The sequence below is a fragment of the Panulirus ornatus genome, chromosome 20, assembly GCF_036320965.1.
Source record: "Panulirus ornatus isolate Po-2019 chromosome 20, ASM3632096v1, whole genome shotgun sequence".
Classification (NCBI taxonomy): domain Eukaryota; kingdom Metazoa; phylum Arthropoda; class Malacostraca; order Decapoda; family Palinuridae; genus Panulirus; species Panulirus ornatus.
Genome location: NC_092243.1, coordinates 360,005 through 380,518, shown reverse-complemented (window position 1 = coordinate 380,518; position 20,514 = coordinate 360,005). Strand labels below are relative to the sequence as shown.

At 40.7% G+C, this 20,514-nt stretch overlaps 1 protein-coding gene across 2 annotated transcripts in view; it reads right to left on the bottom strand.

The window, feature by feature from the left end:
- The window catches only part of LOC139755833 (nephrin-like), a 237,367-nt gene that overhangs the window by 58,502 nt on the left and 158,351 nt on the right, over positions 1–20,514 (bottom strand). The window lies entirely within an intron of this gene.

Below are 20,514 nucleotides of genomic sequence, written 5' to 3'. Positions count from 1 at the left end.
ATTCCTTCAAACATACCCATTTTAGCTTTCTGAGATAATGTTCTCGACTTCCACACATTCTTCACAGCTCCCAGGATTTTCGCCCCCTCCCCCACCCTATGATTCACTTCCGCTTCCATGGTTCCATCCGGTGCCAGATCCACTCCCAGATATCTAAAACACTTTACTTCCTCCAGTTTTTCTCCATTCAAACTTACCTCCCAGTTGACTTGACCCTCAACCCTACTGTACCTAATAACCTTGCTCTTATTCACATTTACTCTTAACTTTCTTCTTTCACACACTTTACCAAACTCAGTCACCAGCTTCTGCAGTTTCTCACATGAATCAGCCACAAGCGCTGTATCATCAGCGAACAACAACTGACTCACTTCCCAAACTCTCTCATCCACAACAGACTTCATACTTGCCCCTCTTTCCAAAACTCTTGCATTCACCTCCCTAACAAGCCCATCCATAAACAAATCAAACAACCATGGAGACATCACACACCCCTGCCGCAAACCTACATTCACTGAGAACCAATCACTTTCCTCTCTTCCTACACGTACACATGCCTTACATCCTCGATAAAAACTTTTCACTTTTCACTTTTCACCCTCCTGCATGTTCAGGCCCCGATCGCACAAAATCTTTTTCACTCCATCTTTCCACCTCCAATTTGGTCTCCCACTTCTCCTCGTTCCCTCTACCTCCGACACATATATCCTCTTGGTCAATCTTTCCTCACTCATTCTCTCCATGTGCCCAAACCATTTCAAAACACCCTCTTCTGCTCTCTCAACCACGCTCTTTCTATTTCCACACATCTCTCTTACCCTTACATTGCTTACTCGATCAAACCACCTCACACCACACATTGTCCTCAAACATCTCATTTCCAGCACATCCACCCTCCTGCACACAACTCTATCCATAGCCCACGCCTCACAACCATACAACATTTTTGGAACCACTATTCCTTCAAACATACCCATTTTAGCTTTCTGAGATAATGTTCTCGACTTCCACACATTCTTCACAGCTCCCAGGATTTTCGCCCCCTCCCCCACCCTATGATTCACTTCCGCTTCCATGGTTCCATCCGGTGCCAGATCCACTCCCAGATATCTAAAACACTTTACTTCCTCCAGTTTTTCTCCATTCAAACTTACCTCCCAGTTGACTTGACCCTCAACCCTACTGTACCTAATAACCTTGCTCTTATTCACATTTACTCTTAACTTTCTTCTTTCACACACTTTACCAAACTCAGTCACCAGCTTCTGCAGTTTCTCACATGAATCAGCCACAAGCGCTGTATCATCAGCGAACAACAACTGACTCACTTCCCAAGCTCTCTCATCCCCAACAGACTTCATACTTGCCCCTCTTTCCAAAACTCTTGCATTAACCTCCCTAACAACCCTATCCATAAACAAATTAAACAACCATGGAGATATCACACACCCCTGCCGCAAACCTACATTCATTGAGAACCAATCACTTTCCTCTCTTCCTACACGTACACATGCCTTACATCCTTGATAAAAACTTTTCACTGCTTCTAACAACTTGCCTCCCACACCATATATTCTTAGTACCTTCCACAGAGCATCTCTATCAACTCCATCATATGCCTTCTCCAGATCCATAAAGATCCATAAATGCTACGTACAAATCCATTTGCTTTTCTAAGTATTTCTCACATACATTCTTCAAAGCAAACACCTGATCCACACATCCTCTACCACTTCTGAAACCACACTGCTCTTCCCCAATCTGATGCTCTGTACATGCCTTCACCCTCTCAATCAATACCCTCCCATATAATTTACCAGGAATACTAAACAAACTTATACCTCTGTAATTTGAGCACTCACTCTTATCCCCTTTGCCTTTGTACAATGGCACTATGCACGCATTCCGCCAATCCTCAGGCACCTCACCATGAGTCATACATACATTAAATAACCTTACCACCCAGTCAATAATACAGTCACCCCCTTTTTTAATAAATTCCACTGCAATACCATCCAAACCTGCTGCCTTGCCGGCTTTCATCTTCCGCAAAGCTTTTACTACCTCTTCTCTGTTTACCAAATCATTTTCCCTAACCCTCTCACCTTGCACACCACCTCGACCAAAACACCCTATATCTGCCACTCTATCATCAAACACATTCAACAAACCTTCAAAATACTCACTCCATCTCCTTCTCACATCACCACTACTTGTTATCACCTCCCCATTTGCGCCCTTCACTGAAGTTCCCATTTGCTCCCTTGTCTTACGCACTTTATTTACCTCCTTCCAGAACATCTTTTTATTCTCCCTAAAATTTAATGATACTCTCTCACCCCAACTCTCATTTGCCCTCTTTTTCACCTCTTGCACCTTTCTCTTGACCTCCTGTCTCTTTCTTTTATACATCTCCCACTCAATTGCATTTTTTCCCAGCAAAATCGTCCAAATGCCTCTCTCTTCTCTTTCACTAATAATCTTACTTCTTCATCCCACCACTCACTACCCTTTCTAATCAACCCACCTCCCACTCTTCTCATGCCACAAGCATGTTGCGCAATCCATCACTGATTCCCTAAATACATCCCATTCCTCCCCCACTCCCCTTACTTCCATTGTTCTCGCCTTTTTCCATTCTGTACTCAGTCACTCCTGGTACTTCCTCACACAAGTCTCCTTCCCAAGCTCACTTACTCTCACCACCCTCTTCACCCCAACATTCACTCTTCTTTTCTGAAAACCCATACAAATCTTCACCTTCGCCTCCACAAGATAATGATCAGATATCCCTCCAGTTGCACCTCTCAGCACATTAACATCCAAAAGTCTCTCTTTCGCGCGCCTGTCAATTAACACGTAATCCAATAACGCTCTCTGGCCATCTTTCCTACTTACATACGTATACTTATGTATATCTCGCTTTTTAAACCAGGTATTCCCAATCACCAGTCCTTTTTCAGCACATAAATCTACAAGCTCTTCACCATTTCCATTTACAACACTGAACACCCCATGTATACCAATTATTCCCTCAACTGCCACATTACTCACCTTTGCATTCAAATCACCCATCACTATAACCCGGTCTCGTGCATCAAAACCACTAACACACTCATTCAGCTGCTCCCAAAACACTTGCCTCTCATGATCTTTCTTCTCATGCCCAGGTGCATATGCACCAATAATCACCCATCTCTCTCCATCAACTTTCAGTTTTACCCATATTAATCGAGAATTTACTTTCTTACATTCTATCAGATACTCCCACAACTCCTGTTTTAGGAGTAGTGCTACTCCTTCCCTTGCTCTTGTCCTCTCACTAAACCCTGACTTTACTCACAAGACATTCCCAAATCACTCTTCCCCTTTACCCTTGAGCTTCGTTTCACTAAGAGCCAAAACATCCAGGTTCCTTTCCTCAAACATACTACCTATCTCTCCTTTTTTTTTCACATCTTGGTTACATCCACACACATTTAGACACCCTAGTCTGAGCCTTCGAGGAGGATGAGCACTCCCCGCGTGACTCCTTCTTCTGTTTCCCATTTTAGAAAGTTAAAAAATATAAGGAGGGGAGGATTTCTGGCCCCCCGCTCCCGTCCCCTCTAGTCGCCTTCTACGACACGCGAGGAATGCGTGGGAAGTATTCTTTCACCCCTATCCCCAGGGATAATATACATATATATACATATATACATACATACACATACATACGCACATATATACACACACACACACACATATATACATATATATACATATGAAAAATGTAAGAAATAATTAAGAAAACTGAAACTTCTAGCTTGAAATGAAATGAAAAAATGAATGTCACATAATGGTTCAACCTCTGGCTATGGAAAAGGGAAATGTATAATCTATTTACACAAACGTCAATAGTAGTTCTCATCAATTTAACCACTGTATCAATAAACTTCAATGTCTAAGCTACATTTTTTTTATATATATAAGCTACATCATATATATATATATATATATATATATATATATATATATATATATATATATATATATATATATATATATATATATATATATATATTTTTATCGAGGATGTAAGGCATGTGTACGTGTAGGAAGAGAGGAAAGTGATTGGTTCTCAGTGAATGTAGGTTTGCGGCAGGGGTGTGTGATGTCTCCATGGTTGTTTAATTTGTTTATGGATGGGGTTGTTAGGGAGGTGAATGCAAGAGTTTTGGAAAGAGGGGCAAGTATGAAGTCTGTTGGGGATGAGAGAGCTTGGGAAGTGAGTCAGTTGTTGTTCGCTGATGATACAGCGCTGGTGGCTGATTCATGTGAGAAACTGCAGAAGCTGGTGACTGAGTTTGGTAAAGTGTGTGAAAGAAGAAAGTTAAGAGTAAATGTGAATAAGAGCAAGGTTATTAGGTACAGTAGGGTTGAGGGTCAAGTCAACTGGGAGGTGAGTTTGAATGGAGAAAAACTGGAGGAAGTGAAGTGTTTTAGATATCTGGGAGTGGATCTGGCAGCGGATGGAACCATGGAAGCGGAAGTGGATCATAGGGTGGGAGAGGGGGCGAAAATTCTGGGAGCCTTGAAGAATGTGTGGAAGTCGAGAAAATTATCTCGGAAAGCGGGTATGTTTGAAGGAATAGTGGTTCCAACAATGTTGTATGGTTGCGAGGCGTGGACTATGGATAGAGTTGTGCGCAGGAGGATGGATGTGCTGGAAATGAGATGTTTGAGGACAATGTGTGGTGTGAGGTGGTTTGATCGAGTAAGTAACGTAAGGGTAAGAGAGATGTGTGGAAATAAAAAGAGCGTGGTTGAGAGAGCAGAAGAGGGTGTTTTCAAATGGTTTGGTCACATGGAGAGAATGGTGAGGAAAGATTGACCAAGAGGATATACGTGTCGGAGGTGGAGGGAACGAGGAGAAGAGGGAGACCAAATTGGAGGTGGAAAGATGGAGTGAAAAAGATTTTGTGTGATCGGGGCCTGAACATGCAGGAGGGTGAAAGGAGGGCAAGGAATAGAGTGAATTGGAGCGATGTGGTATACCGGGGTTGACGTGCTGTCAGTGGATTGAATCAAGGCATGTGAAGCGTCTGGGGTAAACCATGGAAAGCTATGTAGGTATGTATATTTGCGTGTGTGGACGCATGTATATACATGTGTATGGGGGTGGGTTGGGCCATTTCTTTCGTCTGTTTCCTTGCGCTACCTCGCAAACGCGGGAGACAGCGACAAAGGAAAAAAAATAAAGAAAAAAAAAAAAAAAAAAAAAAAAAAATATATATATATATATATATATATATATATCTATCCCTGGGGATAGGGGATTAAGAATACATCCCACGTATTCCCTGCGTGTCGTAGAAGGCGACTAAAAGGGGAGGGAGCGGGGGGCTGGAAATCCTCCCCTCTCTCTCTCTTTTTTTTTTTTTTTTTTTTTTTTTTTTTTTTTCCAAAAGAAGGAACAGAGGGGGCCAGGTGAGGATATTCCAAAAAAGGCCCAGTCCTCTGTTCTTAACGCTACCTCGCTATCGCGGGAAATGGCGAATAGTATGAAAAAAAAAAAAAAAAAAAAAATATATATATATATATATATATATATATATATATATATATATATATATATATATATATATATATATATATATATTATCCCTGGGGATAGGGGATTAAGAATACTTTCCACGTATTCCCTGCGTGTCGTAGAAGGCGACTAAAAGGGGAGGGAGCGGGGGGCTGGAAATCCTCCCCTCTTATTTTTTTTTTTTTTTTTTTTTCCAAAAGAAGGAACAGACGGGGCCAGGTGAGGATATTCCAAAAAAGGCCCAGTCCTCTGTTCTTAACGCAACCTCGCTAACGCGGGAAATGGCGAATAGTTTAAAAGAAAGAAAGATATATATATATATATATATATATATATATATATATATATATATATATATATATATATATATATATATATATATTTTCCATACTATTCGCCATTTCCCGCGATAGAGGCCTTAGAGGGAATATCCTCACCTGGCCCCCTTCTCTGTTCCTTCTTTTGGAAAATTGAAAAAAAAAACGAGAGGGGAGGATTTCCAGCCACCCACTCCCTCCCCTTTTAGTCGCCTTCTACGACACGCAGGGAATGCGTGGGAAGTATTCTTTCTCCCCTAGCCCCAGGGATAAAACAACATATATATAAATATATATATATATATATATATATATATATATATATATATATATATATATATATATATATATATATACATACATATATATTATTTATTTGATTATAATTTGTTGGTCTACCACGTTAGCGAGGTAGTGCAAGGAAACAGACGAAAGAATGGCCCAACCCACCCACATACGCATGTATATACATAAACGCCCACACACGCACATATATATTTCAACGTATACTTATATACACATACACATACACAGACATATACATATATACATATGCACGTATTCATACATGCTGCCTTCATCCATTCCTGCTGCCACCCTGCCACACATCACAACACACACACACACACACACACACACACACATATATATATATATATATATATATATATATATATATATATATATATATATATATATATATATATATATTTTTTTTTTTTTTTTATACCTCGTCGCTGTCTCCCGCGGTTGCGAGGTAGCGCAAGGAAACAGACGAAAGAAATGGCCCAACCCCCCCCCATACACATGTACATACACACGTCCACACACGCAAATATACATACCTACACAGCTTTCCATGGTTTACCCCGGACGCTTCACATGCCTTGATTCAATCCACTGACAGCACGTCAACCCCTGTATACCACATCGCTCCAATTCACTCTATTCCTTGCCCTCCTTTCACCCTCCTGCATGTTCAGGCCCCGATCACACAAAATCCTTTTCACTCCATCTTTCCACCTCCAATTTGGTCTCCCTCTTCTCCTCGTTCCCTCCACCTCCGACACATATATCCTCTTGGTCAATCTTTCCTCACTCATTCTCTCCATGTGCCCAAACCATTTCAAAACACCCTCTTCTGCTCTCTCAACCACGCTCTTTTTATTTCCACACATCTCTCTTACCCTTACGTTACTTACTCGATCAAACCACCTCACACCACACATTGTCCTCAAACATCTCATTTCCAGCACATCCATCCTCCTGCGCACAACTCTATCCATAGCCCACGCCTCGCAACCATACAACATTGTTGGAACCACTATTCCTTCAAACATACCCATTTTTGCTTTCCGAGATAATGTTCTCGACTTCCACACATTTTTCAAGGCACCCAAAATTTTCGCCCCCTCCCCCACCCTATGATCCACTTCCGCTTCCATGGTTCCATCCGCTGACAGATCCACTCCCAGATATCTAAAACACTTCACTTCCTCCAGTTTTTCTCCATTCAAACTCACCTCCCAATTGACTCGACCCTCAACCCTACTGTACCTAATAACCTTGCTCTTATTCACATTTACTCTTAACTTTCTTCTTCCACACACTTTACCAAACTCAGTCACCAGCTTCTGCAGTTTCTCACATGAATCAGCCACCAGCGCTGTATCATCAGCGAACAACAACTGACTCACTTCCCAAGCTCTCTCATCCCCAACAGACTCCATACTTGCCCCTCTTTCCAGGACTCTTGCATTTACCTCCCTAACAACCCCATCCATAAACAAATTAAACAACCATGGAGACATCACACACCCCTGCCGCAAACCTACATTCACTGAGAACCAATCACTTTCCTCTCTTCCTACACGTACACATGCCTTACATCCTCGATAAAAACTTTTCACTGCTTCTAACAACTTGCCTCCCACACCATATATTCTTAATACCTTCCACAGAGCATCTCTATCAACTCTATCATATGCCTTCTCCAGATCCATAAATGCTACATACAAATCCATTTGCTTTTCTAAGTATTTCTCACATACATTCTTCAAAGCAAACACCTGATCCACACATCCTCTACCACTTCTGAAACCACACTGCTCTTCCCCAATCTGATGCTCTGTACATGCCTTCACCCTCTCAATCAATACCCTCCCATATAATTTACCAGGAATACTCAACAAACTTATACCTCTGTAATTTGAGCACTCACTCTTATCCCCTTTGCCTTTGTACAATGGCACTATGCACGCATTCCGCCAATCCTCAGGCACCTCACCATGAGTCATACATACATTAAATAACCTTACCAACCAGTCAACAATACAGTCACCCCCTTTTTTAATAAATTCCACTGCAATACCATCCAAACCTGCTGCCTTGCCGGCTTTCATCTTCCGCAAAGCTTTTACTACCTCTTCTCTGTTTACCAAATCATTTTCCCTAACCCTCTCACTTTGCACACCACCTCGACCCAAACACCCTATATCTGCCACTCTGTCATCAGACACATTCAACAAACCTTCAAAATACTCATTCCATCTCCTTCTCACACCACCACTACTTGTTATCACCTCCCCATTTACGCCCTTCACTGAAGTTCCCATTTGCTCCCTTGTCTTACGCACCCTATTTACCTCCTTCCAGAACATCTTTTTATTCTCCCTAAAATTTACTGATAGTCTCTCACCCCAACTCTCATTTGCCCTTTTTTTCACCTCTTGCACCTTTCTCTTGACCTCCTGTCTCTTTCTTTTATACTTCACCCACTCAATTGCATTTTTTCCCTGCAAAAATCGTCCAAATGCCTCTCTCTTCTCTTTCACTAATACTCTTACTTCTTCATCCCACCACTCACTACCCTTTCTAAACAGCCCACCTCCCACTCTTCTCATGCCACAAGCATCTTTTGCGCAATCCATCACTGATTCCCTAAATACATCCCATTCCTCCCCCACTCCCCTTACTTCCATTGTTCTCACCTTTTTCCATTCTGTACACAGTCTCTCCTGATACTTCCTCACACAGGTCTCCTTCCCAAGCTCACTTACTCTCACCACCTTCTTCACCCCAACATTCACTCTTCTTTTCTGAAAACCCATACTAATCTTCACCTTAGCCTCCACAAGATAATGATCAGACACCCCTCCAGTTGCACCTCTCAGCACATTGACATCCAAAAGTCTCTCTTTCGCACGCCTGTCAATTAACACGTAATCCAATAACGCTCTCTGGCCATCTCTCCTACTTACATAAGTATACTTATGTATATCTCGCTTTTTAAACCAGGTATTCCCAATCATCAGTCCTTTTTCAGCACAATAATCTACAAGCTCCTCACCATTTCCATTTACAACACTGAACACCCCATGCATACCAATTATTCCCTCAACTGCCACATTACTCACCTTTGCATTCAAATCACCCATCACTATAACCCGGTCTCGTGCATCAAAACCGCTAACACACTCATTTAGCTGCTCCCAAAACACTTGCCTCTCATGATCTTTCTTCTCATGCCCAGGTGCATATGCACCAATAATCACCCACCTCTCTCCATCAACTTTCAATTTTACCCATATTAATCCTCCCCTCCTTGTATTAACTTTCTAAAATGGGAAACAGAAGAAGGAGTCACGCGGGGAGTGCTCATCCTCCTCGAAGGCTCAGAGTGGGGTGCCTAAATGTGTGTGGATGTAACCAAGATGTGAAAAAAGGAGAGATAGGTAGTATGTTTGAGGAAAGGAACCTGGATGTTTTGGCTCTGAGTGAAACGAAGCTCAAGGGTAAAGGGGAAGAGTGGTTTGGAAATGTCTGGGGAGTGAAGTCAGGGGTTAGTGAGAGGACAAGAGCAAGGGAAGGAGTAGCAATACTCCTGAAACAGGAGTTGTGGGAGTATGTGATAGAATATATATATATATATATATATATATATATATATATATATATATATATATATATATATATATATAGATAGATAGATAGATAGATAGATAGATAGATAGATAGATAGATAGATAGATATATGTGCAAACAATATTCTCGAATAAAGTTTATCTTTCCCTTTCTAGGGGTCCACGATTCCTATTCATAATAGGATGGAGCACTCAGTGTCTGCCAAGATATCAGGCAGCAACCTAACCTAACATTAAAACTAATATGTTGTGACCTTATGCATCAGAGAGAGACTAGAAATTCCAGCGTAATCTTATGCATATCATGGTAATTATAAACAAAAATGTAACCTTAGACAGCCCACCGTCACCTCGAATAAGTAATTCTTTGTAATTATCAGCATCTGGCTAAAAGCAAAAGAGAATGATTCCACGTAACTAGGAGTGACCCAGTGGGAGCTATTGTGACCTCAGTTAACCTATAATGACATTCTGAAAGATACATATAATAATTACATAGAACTGTCTTTTGTTTGGTGGCCTTGGTTATCCCTGAATATTACCAGACACCCTACTTAACATATTGTACACCTCAGGACACCGTTGTTTGCTACGGAAACCCATTCTGAACTGAAAGAATCCTAAGTTATTTCACGTAACTTATTCTGTCCTTTTTCTACAAACATATTCCCCTTAGGAAACGTATATTCGCAGTTGACCTACACTGACAAATAATCAATAATCTTGTATAATGGCCTAACATTTCGCTGGTTGATCCATTCTCCTTGTGTGATTCTAAACGTCATCACGCCTTAAGAGCGTAAATAAGGTAAAATATCCTCCGTTGTAACTGATTGTCTTTTTTAGCATAGGACATCCTTCAGTGACGGTAGGTGACTACACTGTGTCTACTGGTCATACTCGGGTGATATAACGTAGCGCTAAGCCTATCCCTGCAATCTACATAAATTAGATGAATTTCGTTGCTTAATTCTTGTCAACATCAATTAGTTGTGGACGATTTTATCATAACGAATACAAGATGATCCCAGATATTTCTAATAGACCTTACAAGGTTCGGATGATTCATGACTCCTTAAATGCCTCCCTACCCCTAGCCTCCGTTAAGCTGAAGCCCCTAACTGAATTCGGGTCTCTTGAGCTGATCATGGGTCACCGACAGTTACATGAGTGTGGGTCTCCTGGGGAGATTATCGATCTCTTGAGCTGATCATGGGCCTCCTGGGATGATTTTCGACTTTATCCTGTGATAAAAGGTGTCTTCAATATCTTTCTACACTCTAGTGCAGTCCTACATTCCCCTGAAAGGTCAAATAGGCTCTCATTTATCTATAGATCTCCTGACGTGGTCTCAGATACTCTCAGTTGATTATAGCTATTCATTAATGATGACTCTAGACGTTCTATGATGATCGTGGACATCATTAAGTGATGCATGGTAAATGATGCCCTGGGCATACTCAGCTGTCCCAGACGGATTGCAAGCAACAAAGACCAACTTGAATGATTCAGATGTTCTTAGTTAATATCAATAATCATATAATTTTCAGCAAATTCTACTAAGCCTTACTATACTTAAATGAACCCATATACTTTTGGATAATTCAACAAGGTGATCGTTAGCGTTTAAAAGTTGATCCTAGTTATCCTTTCATGATCCCTGACATCTTCAGGGCGATCTTAACGGTACCAAAAGTCCTTCGGTGGTCCGAGAGAGTTGACATTAGGCACTACCAAGTAACCTAAACAATTGCCTATGGATCTAGAAGTCCTGAAGTATGATTAGGTATATGCTCTTAGCTGTCCTCATGTGAACCTTAACACAGTCACGCGATTTGGATGGCCAAGATCTACCTCCCGTGCCACCTTCATCACTTATGTAGCTCGTCTTCCTCTCAGAGCATATTCGCAGCTGTCTATCTTATATGTACCCTTCCTCAAGTAAAGGTAATGATCTCTGTTTCACTGAAAACAAAAAAAATGTCTTTAAAGTCTTTGAATTTTGAGGCTAGAACGATTTCCTTTATGTAAAACCATTCTAGAATGCTTCTTAACAATAATGTTAAGTTTTATCTTGTGGTTACTTAATTAGAAATAGTCAGCATGAAATGATTGTATGAAGCTGTTTTTATCATAATTCATAAAAGCCATACTCTAATCATTTACATATATACATATATATATTATTTTTTTTTTATTATACTTTGTCGCTGTCTCCCGCGTTTGCGAGGTAGCGCAAGGAAACAGACGAAAGAAATGGCCCAACCCCCCCCCCCCCCATACACATGTATATACATACGTCCACACACGCAAATATACACACCTACACAGCTTTCCATGGTTTACCCCAGACGCTTCACATGCCTTGATTCAATCCACTGACAGCACGTCAACCCTGGTATACCACATCGCTCCAATTCACTCTATTCCTTGCCCTCCTTTCACCCTCCTGCATGTTCAGGCCCCGATCACACAAAATCTTTTTCACTCCATCTTTCCACCTCCAATTTGGTCTCCCTCTTCTCCTCGTTCCCTCCACCTCCGACACATATATCCTCTTGGTCAATCTTTCCTCACTCATTCTCTCCATGTGCCCAAACCACTTCAAAACACCCTCTTCTGCTCTCTCAACCACGCTCTTTTTATTTCCACACATCTCTCTTACCCTTACGTTACTCACTCGATCAAACCACCTCACACCACACATTGTCCTCAAACATATATATATATATATATATTCCTATGAGTCCACGGGGAAAATGAAACACGAAAAGTTCCCCGTGGACTCATAGGAATATCTTGATCACGCGCAAATTTGTGATCCTTTCCAATATATATATATATATATATATATATATATATATATATATATATATATATATATATATATATATATATATATACATATATATATATATAATCAAAGTTTCCAAGACTTACTGAGGTAATGTTACAACAACATACTTCCTGTGTAGTTCATCCTGATAGGGTCTCTGTTTCACCTCTGACCATCACATAACAAACTGCGACTATGAATCTCCGTTCTTGCAAATAGTGAGACAAAATACAGAATATTTACCAACAAAAAAAATCACTGACCTACAACAATGTGCACTAGAGGAAAATATACCTGGCCTGAGCCAGGTACCCATTTTATTGACCAACCCCTGGGGGTGGATGAACAGCTGTGTTGACTGTTATGCACTCGACCCTAGGCGGCCAGTGAATGCGTCACAGTCAGGAACGGAAACTGCTACACCACAGTGGTCTATCCATATATACACAACTGTATGATTTATGTATTGAAAAATGAAATGGACTGACGTGAAGTGCGTGACCAATAGTCACGGTTTTGCACGTCACAAAAATAGTCAAACTTTTGCCAAAAATTCGGTGTGCAACTAGATTTTGGGAGGATAATGTAGTAATAAAACCGTGCGTGCGTAGAGATCAATATTGCTGGTGTGAGTTGGGGATGAGCTGGCCCAACCTGTACTGCTGAGCTGTCTGCCACCTCTCTGTCTCTCTGTCTCTGTCTGTCTGTCTGTCTGTCTCTCTCTCTCTCTCTCTCTCTCTCTCTCTCTCTCTCTCTCTCTCTCTCTCTCTCTCTCTCTCTCTCTCACACACACACACACACACACACACACATACGCAGCCCTTAACTTTATATTTGTTGTCTCTCCTGCTTCTTCCTTCTCCTCCTGATGCTGCTGCTGCTACATCTTGATTGTTGATGTCACCAGCTGCTGGTTCTCCTCCTAATGACTGTACTGCTACTTTGAGGCAGCTACTGTTTGTTGCCTGTGCTTCTGGCAAAGGTTGATGTTGTCTCAGATGTTGCTGCTGCGGCCTCCAGCGGTTCCGATGTTGTCACGTCTCTCGCTTCTTCTTTTCCTATTGTTGATGCTACTGTCGGTGTCACTACTACTATTGCTGGTTCTGCTGGTAATCCTACCTCTGGTAGTGCTGCTGGTCATGATGAGAGAACATGGCGGGTGCTCGTGGCGGCAACCAGCGATCAAAATACTGAGTGTGACGGGATGATGATCTTGTGTCGATCAACGAGGGTATAATGGGAGTGTGCGTGATCCTAGAACCATCCAAACGCCTGAAGAAGGTCTTCAAAATTTTTCAGTTGGTGGTTTATATTTTGGAGTTGCCGGTCGCAATGACCCGAGCAGTCGATATTTTCAAAGCCCAAATAACCAGCCAACTTTATGATGATAATGTTGTCGATTCTATGTTGATGTTGCTGGTCCTGTGTTGAGAGATGACACGGTAGAAAGAACAGTTGTGGTGAGATGGTGATGGAAGTAACAATAACATGATTGGTGCACCTTCGGGTGTTGAGTTAAAATCTCAAGTTTACTTGGTCGCAATACTAAGATGTTGCTGGTGAAGCTTGCGTTTATGCTAATGATGTCGGTAAATATGTAGTTGATCTTGTTACCGGTGATGATACTATCAGCACTGCACTGATGAAATTGTGATATTACCGTTGTTAATAGTGATGATAATGGTGAGAGCTTTGTTATCGATGACAGAGGTGATGGTGATACTTACAACGAATTGCTGCTGGTGACAGTGCAGATGAAGTCACTATTGTGGTGCAAGCTAGGGTTGATAGTGATGATTTGGGGGGGGGGGCGCTACTGTTGATGACAGCGTTGATAGTGGTGATAATGGTCATAATCATTATACGTTGTTATAAACAGTAGTGATTACTGTACTGTGATTGTTATCAATGTTATGAATACTTATATTAGAGTTCTTAACGTTAATGATGCTTCTGCTACTGTTGTTTCCGCCAACAGTGTTGGAGGTGAAGGGTACCATGAGTGCTGGTGCTTGGGTGATGCTAGTTGTTGCAGCTAGGGTTGTGCTGGTGCTAATGCTGGGGGTTGGGGGTAATGGTGCTGAGGTTGTGCTGGTGCTAATGCTGGGGGTTGGGGGTAATGGTGCTGAGGTTGTGCTGGTGCTAATGCTGGGGGTGGTGCTGGGGTGGGGGGTGCCGCTGCTGGGGTTGTGCTGGTAATGATGCAGGGGGTGGTGCAGGAGGGTGATGGTGCTGAGTTTGTACTGGTGCTAATGCTGAGGTTGATGGTTGAGTCATTATCATAATACTACACTGTGGATCTGTGGGATGATCCTGGAAGTTGCTGTAAACTCACACTCCTGATTGTTGTCATTCCCTCTGTTTCTCCTCACTCACTACTTCGAAATACCTGAGTTAAACATTGCTCACGTAAACAATCTATGAACTATTAATTTGGAATTTACTGAAGTTACACGAGCAATCTAATTCCAATCAAATCAGATTTATGAAGTCTGTCCATGTAACTAACAATACTTCCTTCTTAATTTGTGTCCCGCAAACATGCTTAACTAGGACAGTTTAGAGGAAACGAAATAATAGAGAAATATATATATATATATATATATATATATATATATATATATATATATATATATATATATATATATATATATATATATATATATATATATATATATACATATATAAATATATATATATATATATATATATATATATATATATATATATATATATATATATATATATATATATATATATATATATATATATACATATATAAATATATATATATATATATATATATATATATATATATATATATATATATATATATATATATATATATATATATATATATATATATATATATATATATGCATATATATGCATATATATGCATATATATGCATATATATGCATATATATATATATATATATATATATATATATATATATATATATATATATATATATATATATATATATATATATTTCTTTTTTTTTCAAACTATTCGCCATTTCCCGCATCAGCAAGGTAGCGTTAAGAACAGAGGACTGGGCCTCTGAGGGAACATCCTCACCTGGCCCCCTTCTCTGTTCCTTCTTTTGGAAAATTAAAAAAAAAAAACGAGAGGGGAGGATTTCCAGTCCCCGGTTCCCTCCCCTTTTAGTCGCCTTCTACGACACGCAGGGAATACGTGGGAAGTATTCTTTCTCCCCTATCCCCATATATATATATATATATATATATATATATATATATATATATATATATATATATATATATATATATATATATATATATACATATATATATATATATATATATATATATATATATATATATATATATATATATATATATATATATATATATATATTTATTTATCATTTATTTTGCTTTGTCGCTGTCTCCCGCGTTTGCGAGGTAGCGCAAGGAAACAGACGAAAGAAATGGCCCAACCCACCCCCATACACAATGTACACACAAACACGCCCACACACGCAAATATACATACCTATACATCTCAATGTACACATATATATATACACACACAGACACATACACATACATATATACCCATGCACACAATTCACACTGTCTGCCCCTATTCATTCCCATCGCCACCTCGCCACACATGGAATACCATCCCCCTCCCCCCTCATGTGTGCGAGGTAGCACTAGGAAAAGACAACAAAGGCCCCATTCGTTCACACTCAGTCTCCAGCTGTCACGCAATAATGCCCGAAACCACAGCTCCCTTTCCACATCAAGGCCCCACACAACTTTCCATGGTTTACCCCAGACGCTTCACATGCCCTGATTCAATCCACAGACAGCACGTCAACCCCGGTATACCACATCGATCCAATTCACTCTATTCCTTGCCCGCCTTTCACCCTCCTGCATGTTCAGGCAACGATCACACAAAATCTTTTTCACTCCATCTTTCCACCTCCAATTTGGTCTCCCACTTCTCCTCGTTTCCTCCACCTCCGACACATATATCCTCTTGGTCAATCTTTCCTCACTCATTCTCTCCATGCGCCCAAACCATTTCAAAACACCCTCTTCTGCTCTCTCAACCACGCTCTTTTTATTTCCACACATCTCTCTTACCCTTTCATTACTTACTCGATCAAACCACATCACACATATTGTCCTCAAACATCTCATTTCTAACACATCCACCCTCCTCTGCACAACGCTATTTATAGTCCACGCCTCGCAACCATATAACATTGTTGGAAACACTATTCCTTCAAACATACCCATTTTTGCTTTCCGAGGTAATGTTCTCGCCTTCCACACATTTTTCAACGCTCTCAGAACTTTCGCCCCCTCCCCCACTCTGTGATTCACTTCTGCTTCTATGGTTCCATCCGCTGCCAAATCCACTCCCAGATATCTAAAACACTTCACTTCCTCCAGTTTTCCTCCATTCAAACTTACCTCCCAATTGACTTGTCCCTCAACCCTACTGTGCCTAATAACCTTGCTCTTATACACATTTACTCTCAGCTTTCTTCTTTCACACACTTTACCAAACTCAGTCACCAACTTCTGCAGTTTCTCACGCGAATCAGCCACCAGCGTTGATCATCAGCGAATATATTAGTGTAAGCTAGGAGCAGGTTTTCTTCATTGCACATGAAATTGAATACGACAGCATATTTAGAGTTACCAATTTTCTTTCTTATGTTTTCTAATTTTCTCAGTATTATTCTACCATTAGTTGGGTGCTCAAACCCAGTTGAGCAAAATTATCCACTTATCAATTCAAGCTTTCGCCTTCACAGAGGCGTCATCAGGCATCTACAAAAAGAGAAAAAACTGCTTCCCAAAACTTGGATATATGTAAAACGTAGACAAAAAATATCAAACCCTCGGACAAAACCCAGCACACAGAACATAAAAGTAAGAACACTAAGAGTGAAACAAATTAAAGATATTATGGGTAGTATGAGTCACAATCTACATATAAAATAAGGAAACAAAAATACAGAAACACTTACAGATGAGGAAAAACACAAAATATCGATATCATACAAGGTAGGAATATAAAAAGTCCATCACTAAAAACACTAAGTTGAGCCAAGCGAGACCGTTATTGTCCGGATGTGGAGCTGAGGTCAGGTTGAGCTCGTCTGATTCTCTCTTAACCTTCGTAACCAAGGACCACGTTCCTGCAGTCCAACAATGGTGAACTTGGTAGCTTATGGCGGGTCAATGACGTGTTCCATCCGTATACGTCTTATTGGAGGGCTATCAAAGAGCTGTATGGCGGTGGTCATGTTTGTTTGGATGTTGATGACAGATGCTCTCTCTCTCTCTCCAATATGACTGGCTTTTAACATCTGTAGTATCTTCTGATTGCTGGAAGTAGAGGTGATTTTGGTGTTATTCACTATAATCTCCCTCGTTAGTCTCGTTCCATGCTTTTGTTTATAATGTCTGGTTCCATTTTCTTGTAAGTGGAGCGAGAAGCGGCAGCTCAGGGTAAAGGTTGTATGTACAATGCTTTTTACTCTATCTATTTCTCCCTTTTCTCCTTCGTCCAGTATTCTCCTTCCTCTTTCATGCTCGCATCTCACTAAAATTTCCATTGCCACCTTCCTTCGCTTCATCTCTCTTTTGACCTCTATCCTGAGCTAACTGTGCCTCTTCTCTTACTTCCCTCCTTCAATCCTTCTCGTGTACTTAACCTGTTCCCTTCCTCATTCCTTTCCCATATTCTTCCCCCTCTTTCACATCCTTCTCTCGTCACGCCAGATCCTTCAAGATAACTCCCGATTCCGGCCTGGTTGGTTGCAGACTCAACGTTTCGCGGAGGCTGGGACTTTGATATGAATATTGCAGCCACTTACAGTTGACCCTGGTACATTCAAAGTCTTAAAAGAATCAACTTGGATACAGTACATGGCACAGGATTATCTGAGACGTTTACTGTAACATGAACATGTGACAGTATCCGCGTCATTCTATTAAGACATACTGTACGCAATGACGCAAGAGCTTCACATCTGCCTGGGTACTACGTAGTTCTGCAACTCTGAGTCCATGAGGAAGGAAGCCTGCACAAACATCCCCTCCTTTCTGAGCACCTTCTCCAAGGATGCAGGGGGATGCTTGAACTGCTGCAGGATGCAGCCAAGAAATGGATGACTCACGCCAGGTGCTCTTGATGCTGCAGTTGGCGCCCATGGATCAGTCAGATATCGATGAAGGTTCATAGCAGTCTGCCGGAGTAATCTCCGATTTGACAGTCAGATCACTCCACTGATGTCCAATTATCCTGCAGAGAGAGTTGGCATTAAAGGATTTCATCCGTTTCCTCAGATCAGCATTCACTATCAAAGGTTCACCTTCATAGACTTAGGAAAAGCCAACATTCTGAAGACATGAAAGTTCCTCGTTCTTGGATACCAGATGCGCCATATATTCGACTAAGTGAATCCAATGTACTGGAAGACAGACTCAAGCGTTTCTTCACCTCCATGAACATCTTTATCAAGAAAACTAAATTATTTCGATGGCCTTGTTACATACACACACACACACACACACACACACACACACACACACACACACACACACACACACATTCGTCGCCATTGTCTGAGGACAATGCGTGGTGTGAGGTGGTTTGATCGAGTAAGTAACGTAAGGGTAAGAGAGATGTGTGGAAATAAAAAGAGCGTGGTTGAGAGAGCAGAAGAGGGTGTTTTGAAATGGTTTGGGCACATGGAGAGAATGAGTGAGGAAAGATTGACCAAGAGGATATATGTGTCGGAGGTGGAGGGAACGAGGAGAAGTGGGAGACCAAATTGGAGGTGGAAAGATGGAGTGAAAAAGATTTTGTGTGATCGGGGCCTGAACATGCAGGAGGGTGAAAGGAGGGCAAGGAATAGAGTGAATTGGATCGATGTGGTATACCGGGGTTGACGTGCTGTCAGTGGATTGAATCAAGGCATGTGAAGCGTCTGGGGTAAACCATGGAAAGCTGTGTAGGTATGTATATTTGCGTGTGTGGACGTATGTATATACATATGTATGGGGGTGGGTTGGGCCATTTCTTTCGTCTGTTTCCTTGCGCTACCTCGCAAACGCGGGAGACAGCGACAAAGCAAAAAAAAAAAAAAAATATATATACATATATATATATATATATATATATATATATATATATATATATATATATATATATATATATATATATATTGGAAAGGATCACAATTTTGCGCGTGATCAAGATATTCCTATGATTCCACGGGGAAAATGAAACACATATTTACCAAATGGCGTCCTAGCTTCGTCTCTTCGATGTATATCAACTGACTGTTATATTTCTCTCTTGTGTCTCCCCTGATGATGTGATTATTACACGAAAGTGCACTTGGGAACTTTTCGTGTTTCATTTTCCCCGTGGACTCATGGAATATATATATATATATATATATATATATATATATATATATATATATATATATATATATATATATATATATATATATATTAATATATATATATATTAATATATATATATATAAATATGGAGGAAGTGAAGTGTTTTAGATATCTGGGAGTGGATCTGGCAGCGGATGGAACCATGGAAGCGGAAGTGGATCATAGGGTGGGGGAGGGGGCGAAAATTCTGGGGGCCTTGAAGGATGTGTGGAAGTCGAGAACATTATCTCGGAAAGCAAAAATGGGTATGTTTGAAGGAATAGTGGTTCCAACAATGTTGTATGGTTGTGAGGCGTGGGCTATGGATAGAGTTGTGCGCAGGAGGATGGATGTGCTGGAAATGAGATGTTTGAGGACAATGTGTGGTGTTAGGTGGTTTGATCGAGTAAGTA